Source organism: Callithrix jacchus, chromosome 1, assembly GCF_049354715.1.
Source record: "Callithrix jacchus isolate 240 chromosome 1, calJac240_pri, whole genome shotgun sequence".
In the NCBI taxonomy this organism is placed as follows: Eukaryota; Metazoa; Chordata; class Mammalia; order Primates; family Cebidae; genus Callithrix; species Callithrix jacchus.
Genome location: NC_133502.1, coordinates 113,781,508 through 113,787,507, shown reverse-complemented (window position 1 = coordinate 113,787,507; position 6,000 = coordinate 113,781,508). Strand labels below are relative to the sequence as shown.

At 40.9% G+C, this 6,000-nt stretch overlaps 1 long non-coding RNA gene across 1 annotated transcript in view; it reads right to left on the bottom strand.

Annotated features, from left to right (window-relative positions):
• Positions 1–694: 694 nt before the first annotated feature.
• LOC128932123 (uncharacterized) overlaps positions 695–6,000 on the bottom strand; it is a 152,103-nt gene continuing 146,797 nt past the window's right edge. The window contains exon 5 of the long non-coding RNA XR_013526654.1: positions 695–4,382. This is a non-coding gene — a long non-coding RNA (uncharacterized LOC128932123). The remainder of the gene's footprint in view (positions 4,383–6,000) is intronic.

Genomic DNA, 6,000 nt, shown 5'->3' with positions numbered 1-6,000 from the left:
TTGCTAAACTACAGACGTGGATTCAGTGGGTTTGGGGTGAAATAAGAGATTCTACATTTCTGACAAACTCCTCGCTGCAGCCCACACTCCTAGTTCACGTACTATTTGTTGAGTGGCAAGATCTCAGGTAGAGAGATGAACATGTCCAATCATAGGGTTGGACAGATTCAGCTAGAATTCAGCTACTTATTACCCTCAGCATATTGGGTAAATGCTTTAAGTTCTGAGTTTCTGTTTCTTCTACATGAAAAGTAAAACAAATAGTAATAATACTCATCTATTGTTCTTTCAATAGTTGGTATGAGTTTTAATTGAAAATAAAACTGGAGGCCCTAAAAATGGCCTATAAAATGTTGGTGTATTACTATTGACGCCTTTCAATAATCCTCACTGTTTTTTCTTTTTTTTTGAGACGAAGTTTCGCTCTTGTTACCCAGGCTGGAGTGCAATGGCGTGATCTCGGCTCACCACAACCTCTGCCCCCTGGATTCAGGCAATTCTCCTGCCTCAGCCTCCTGAGTAGCTGGGATTACAGGCACGTGCCACCATGCCCAGCTAATTTTTTGTATTTTTAGTAGAGACAGGGTCTCACCATGTTGACCAGGATGGTCTCGATCTCTTGACCTCATGATCCACCCACCTCGGCCTCCCAAAGTGCTGGGATTACAGGCGTGAGCCACCACGCCCGGCCCTCACTGTTTTATATACTGAGTTACTCCCAGGGTTTGCTTAGCAATAGAAATAAATGTTTTTTGCAATATAATCATATTACAGAGATAGAATAAATGAGAAAGGAATTCTTAGAGGCCACTTTTCTTCCATTGCCCCCTCAAAGGCCAGTGATAAAACAGACAAAGACAGATTGCCTGTTCAGCTTTTAGAGCATTCTAGGGGAGGGAGATTCTACTGTACTCCTTTGCAGGCTGTTAAATCCCAAGTAGAAGGAAGCATTTCATGGTTGAATCATTAATGGGTCTATATCATTCCTATAACCAGTTGATTCAATAAAATCATCAGTTGGGTCTTGGATTTGGTATGGAGTCAATAAAATGGCCAATAGATGTGTTACATTATTTTTCTAATCTCTTTCAATGTGCATTGTTCAATTAAGCAGAAAAGGCACGGACTTAAGGGTCAAATATGCTAAGTTTAATTCTGGAATCCACAGCTTACAATTATGTTAACTCTAAACAAATTGCTTGATCTCTTTGAGATCCTCATTTGCTCATCTGTAAACTGAGACTAAGAATTTCTATTGTATAATATTCTGGGAAGTATTAGAAGAAATAATATGCAAAGTTCCTGACACCTAAAAGATGGCCAGTAAACGGTAGCTTCCTCCCTCTTTTTTTCTGATTCTGTAACAAAGAACAATTATAAAAATATTAGAAGTTAGCCAAGTTTTTTATACTGTCTATGTGTAAGAGCTTTACTAGGCATTTTAAAAAGATTTTCTCATCTAATCCTCATGACAAGCCTTTTACTATTATTATTTCCATACTAGAGAAGAGAAAACTGAGGTACAGAGAAGTATCTTAGTCTGGTCCCCACAGCCAGGAAGCACAATGGTGGAACGAGCTCCAAGGGGAACTAACTCCAGTGTGTTCCCCCTTATGCATGCATACTCTGCTTCTCAGCCATCGCCTGAAAATAAACCTTCTATGAAAGCAGCATCTTATTCACGTTTTCCCCTCTCTTGAGACTCTCATTTCCTGTTTGTCATGCAAGCTGGTATAAAAGATGGCACATTGTGCATTTGATCCTGTAGAGTGCTGTTGACCATTAGTGCAGTTTTGTGGAAAAGCCACAAGCCAAGGGCCATTCAAACACAGCAAACAAAACAAGAAACCTGTAAAGCAGGGAAATGACCAGTCTCTCAATATGTCTCATCTTGCATCCTTCTATAAATATCAAACTTTAAATACCATTGTGTGCTTTTTAACTGAAGAGATGGAAATCCAAATAAAGGAAACTGTCTAACTACATAAAACTCAATGACTAGCTTCTATCCATTTTAAAGCTATGGGTTTTATCGCTATCTAACTATATAAAATATAATGACTGGCTTCTATTTTAAAGTTACAGGTTTTATTTATAAATAAATCCCCAAACTCTTTGGATCTTCCTGGCTCCTACAAAAAACTACTTTACCCTAACTTCTCTTTCTTTCCAAAGACAGTTAAGAAGAAGGTAAGTAAAAGTTGATTTTTAAAAAGATTTCATATTTACCATGACATATATGGAGAAACTGATGGAGAAGAGGTTAATTTAACATCACGGCGGTCTCAAACTACGTCAGCAGAAGCACAGGGATGAGTCATTATGTTTCTGAACCCAGAATTCCAATTCCTGACTGATTGATGGATTGGTTGACTGATTGGCTGATTACACTAACATTCATTATGAGTCAGTCATGTACAATTTGCTGCACAAAGTACTTACCATATTTTACTTAATCCTTCATAAAATGAGCTAAATGTTGTTATTATCCCAACTTACAGATGAGGAAACCAAGTGTCAGAGAATTTAGGCAACTTGCATCTACCTATGACTAATTCTGAAGGCTCAGCTTTTAGCCACTCTGCGACAACTGCCCTTAGACTTCCTAACATTTTATTTTTCTCTCTTTTCTTAAGCATATATAGGACTATAACATATGTGTACAAATAGACACCCAAACACACCCCACATAATAATCACAGTCCTTAATTCAGACTCAAAACAACATAATAAGATTTACTTTCACCCTTGTTCTTAGAGGTAGATCATATAACTACTTTCTACTAACTCCCTCAACTCCCAGACTCCATAAACCCACCAATAATGAAGCACAAGTTGAATCTAGGAGTTGCTCGAATAAATTAAACAATTGTTATTTTTATAACTTTAACACATCAAAGCTAAATCCAATGCACAGGAGCTTTCCTAGAACAGTCTCTTCTCTGCATGTTAAGCAAAGGCAAAAGATAACTCTTATGCAACTCTGGAAAAAGGCACAGACATGAAAATGTTAGACTCTCATTCAGTATCAAAGGCACTTGGCTGAGTTCTCCAAAGACAATTTGCAGCTGGAATTCTGCCCCCGGTGTGTATCAAACCCAAAATACTCCATAAGTGCTACTACCCAGCCTCATTTCATTGTACTTCCTGACACCCTTCCATCAAATTAAAGTCTAAAAAGTTAAATACATTTTATCCTCTTTTATTCACCATAGTATTTCTGATATCTCACCAAGAGAACTGAAAGGGGACGCCCTTATTGCAGAGCCAGGCATATAGAAAAAGTGAAATTAAAACTTGGCTGTGATATTTTTTAGGGTGATATAGTGGTTTAAAACACATCTGAAAATTTTTTGTTCCAGTACTAGATAGAGGCGATGACCCTCCCCTTAAACCTGTGGCTTCCTCAGTGAACAGAACACAGGGGAAGTAATACTGCATGACGTCCAAGTCTAGGTTACAAAGAAGCATGCAGCTTCCAATGGTTTCTCTTGCAACAATCACTCTGGGGTCCTTTGGACCCCATGGAAGCAGTTTAGCTACCTCCCGAGAGAGAGGGAGAGAGAGATGCCTCATCAGTCAACGCCCAGATTCATGAGAAAAATAGATTGTCGTTATTATTGGCAGTAAGCCGTGGGTGTGGGGCAATTTGTTATGTAACAATGAATAACAAGAACAAGTAATGCCTGTGGCCCATCTGTGTCCTCTTGAAGTTAAAGAGGTTCAGAAATACCAAGAAAAATCTTAGTCTCTTTAGTATCTTTCTCTAGAAATTCGTTCAAATGGAGAAATATCTGTCCACAATTGGACAGAAGGCAACAAATGAGAATGTCCCTGGGAAAAGTAATTTTGATTTGAAAAGAGCACTGGATGAGGAGAGTCAGAATAACAGCTGACTTGACCCAGCTCCGCCACTTACTGAGTGAGCCTGTGCTAAGTAATTTTTCTCTTTGGGCCTGGACTTTCTCACCTACCAAATGAGTGGTTGGATTAGATTTCTTTGCACTCTAACATTATACCATCTAAATTCATGCTAAAGTGTGAATGACTGACATCAGTTACTTTCTCTGAAAGCAGACTTTGACCAAAGAAAGAATTGGAAACGTGGAAACTGAAAGTAGAGGTTGAGGGAGCTGACAATCAACTTGTCCCTTTTGACAGTTTGGCTAGTTTCTTGAGCTCCTGGGACACTTGCTGCTTGGATTCAGGGCATGAAGCAAGTAGTATATTGAAGATCAGAGGCCCCTTAGCCTGGTCAAGGCAGAAGTGGAAAAGAAAAGAAATTTCCCTGCTTACCTTTTCGTTGAGACAGTGTCCACGTGAGAAGTTCTGTGCGGCCAGGGAAGAATATTCACCCTTTCTGGATGTTACCATCTTCACCTCTAAAACAGGATGATAAATTCCAAACTAGCTTATCGCAAAGTATTGTGGGGAGAATCTAGTCAAATGGTAGATATGAAAATGCTCTGAAAGCTCTAAGGGCTGCATAGCAATAAGACTGGCTGGGATTTACTAAACCCTTGCTATGGACCAGGTACTGCACTAAGAAACTGAAATAAAACTGCTTCTTGACCTCCCAACAATGCTGTAAGGCAGAAATTACCACAGGTGAGGAAGCTGAAGGCCAGAGTGCTAAAACAACCTTCCCAGGACTACACAGCTGAAACCTGGAATTCAAGCTCGTGTTTATTGTACCGCATAACACTTGTCTCAGGAATAACCACTCAAATCCTAGGGGGAAAACAAAAGCAAGGCTGGGAGATGGGGTAGTGGAAGCTTTCCATTTCTACTGCCTGATCGCTGTTCTGAGGCAGGGCTGGCTTATAGAGTTTAGGGACTTGAGCTACACAGTGATTCTCAATCTTGCATGCACATTGGAACCATCTGGGCAGCTTTCAAAACATACTGACACCTGGGTTCCTCCCCAGAGATTCTAATATAATTGGTTTCATGTGTGACCTGGGCAGCAAGCGTTTTTAAAAGCTCCCAGGTGATTCCAATATGCGGCCAGAATGGTAAGCCACTGCCCAACCCTGGCAGAGCTCTACAGAGAAAGAAACGACCAGCATACTCAGATCTCAGCTCCAAATGCTCCCTTTCCATGTGAGAAGCAAGAAGGCAGTGTAGGGTGGGGGAAGGGAGAGATGGCTAAGGAATTGATGGAATCCAATATTCACTGCTGCATTCTGAACGGCGACTTTCCTGGCAGATACATTACCAGTCATGTCTCACCCATAAAACATAGAGCTCTCATTTCTTCAGCGGCCTTATATACTCTGAGTGCTTTTCAGCATTATTAACCTCCATGATCAAAATAGATAGGGAGGCTGAAAGCCAGGGAAAACCTCTTTACATCTTCTGAATTGCAAAGCCACACAGTGAGAAAGAAGTCAGCTTGCATGTGAGCATTGTTGCTGGAGTCAGACAAACCCAGACCATGGATGAATTCACTCTGTGTAAATAATAGGTTCAGGAGGGCCATGGATTTTGAAACATAAATGTGTCATAATTAGAATCATTGGCATTAGTGTAACAGCATGCGTTGTTTGAACAGTGTTCCATACAAATGAGGCTATCTCAGCTTCCTTTAGGCACATTTCTATGCTAAAACTTGGTATCTAGAGGAAACATCCATCATTTAGCTCTGCCCAATATCTAAACACCCTTCCAATTTGGGTGAATCACAGAAATGGTAGGAGACAGAGTTCACTTCCTATTGGGGGAGTCAGAAAAAGACAGATGGTCCCTCTCCCTCCTCCCAAGAAGGCAGAGTGTGGCCCTGTGACCGCATAGCCACTCAGATGCTCCTACTCAGACCACAGATCTTTGAGGGAAGGGTGTGGGATCGGTTAGAGATTTTTCATGCTAGCTTTGGTGGAGTAGGGGACTCAGAGACAGGGCAGCAAATGTCCAAGGGAAACCGAGCCCAGCAGGACGACGAGGGCCAGCAGGGGTGGGGTCCCCAGCTAGCAATGAATGTGTCCTCAGCAGAACCCACCT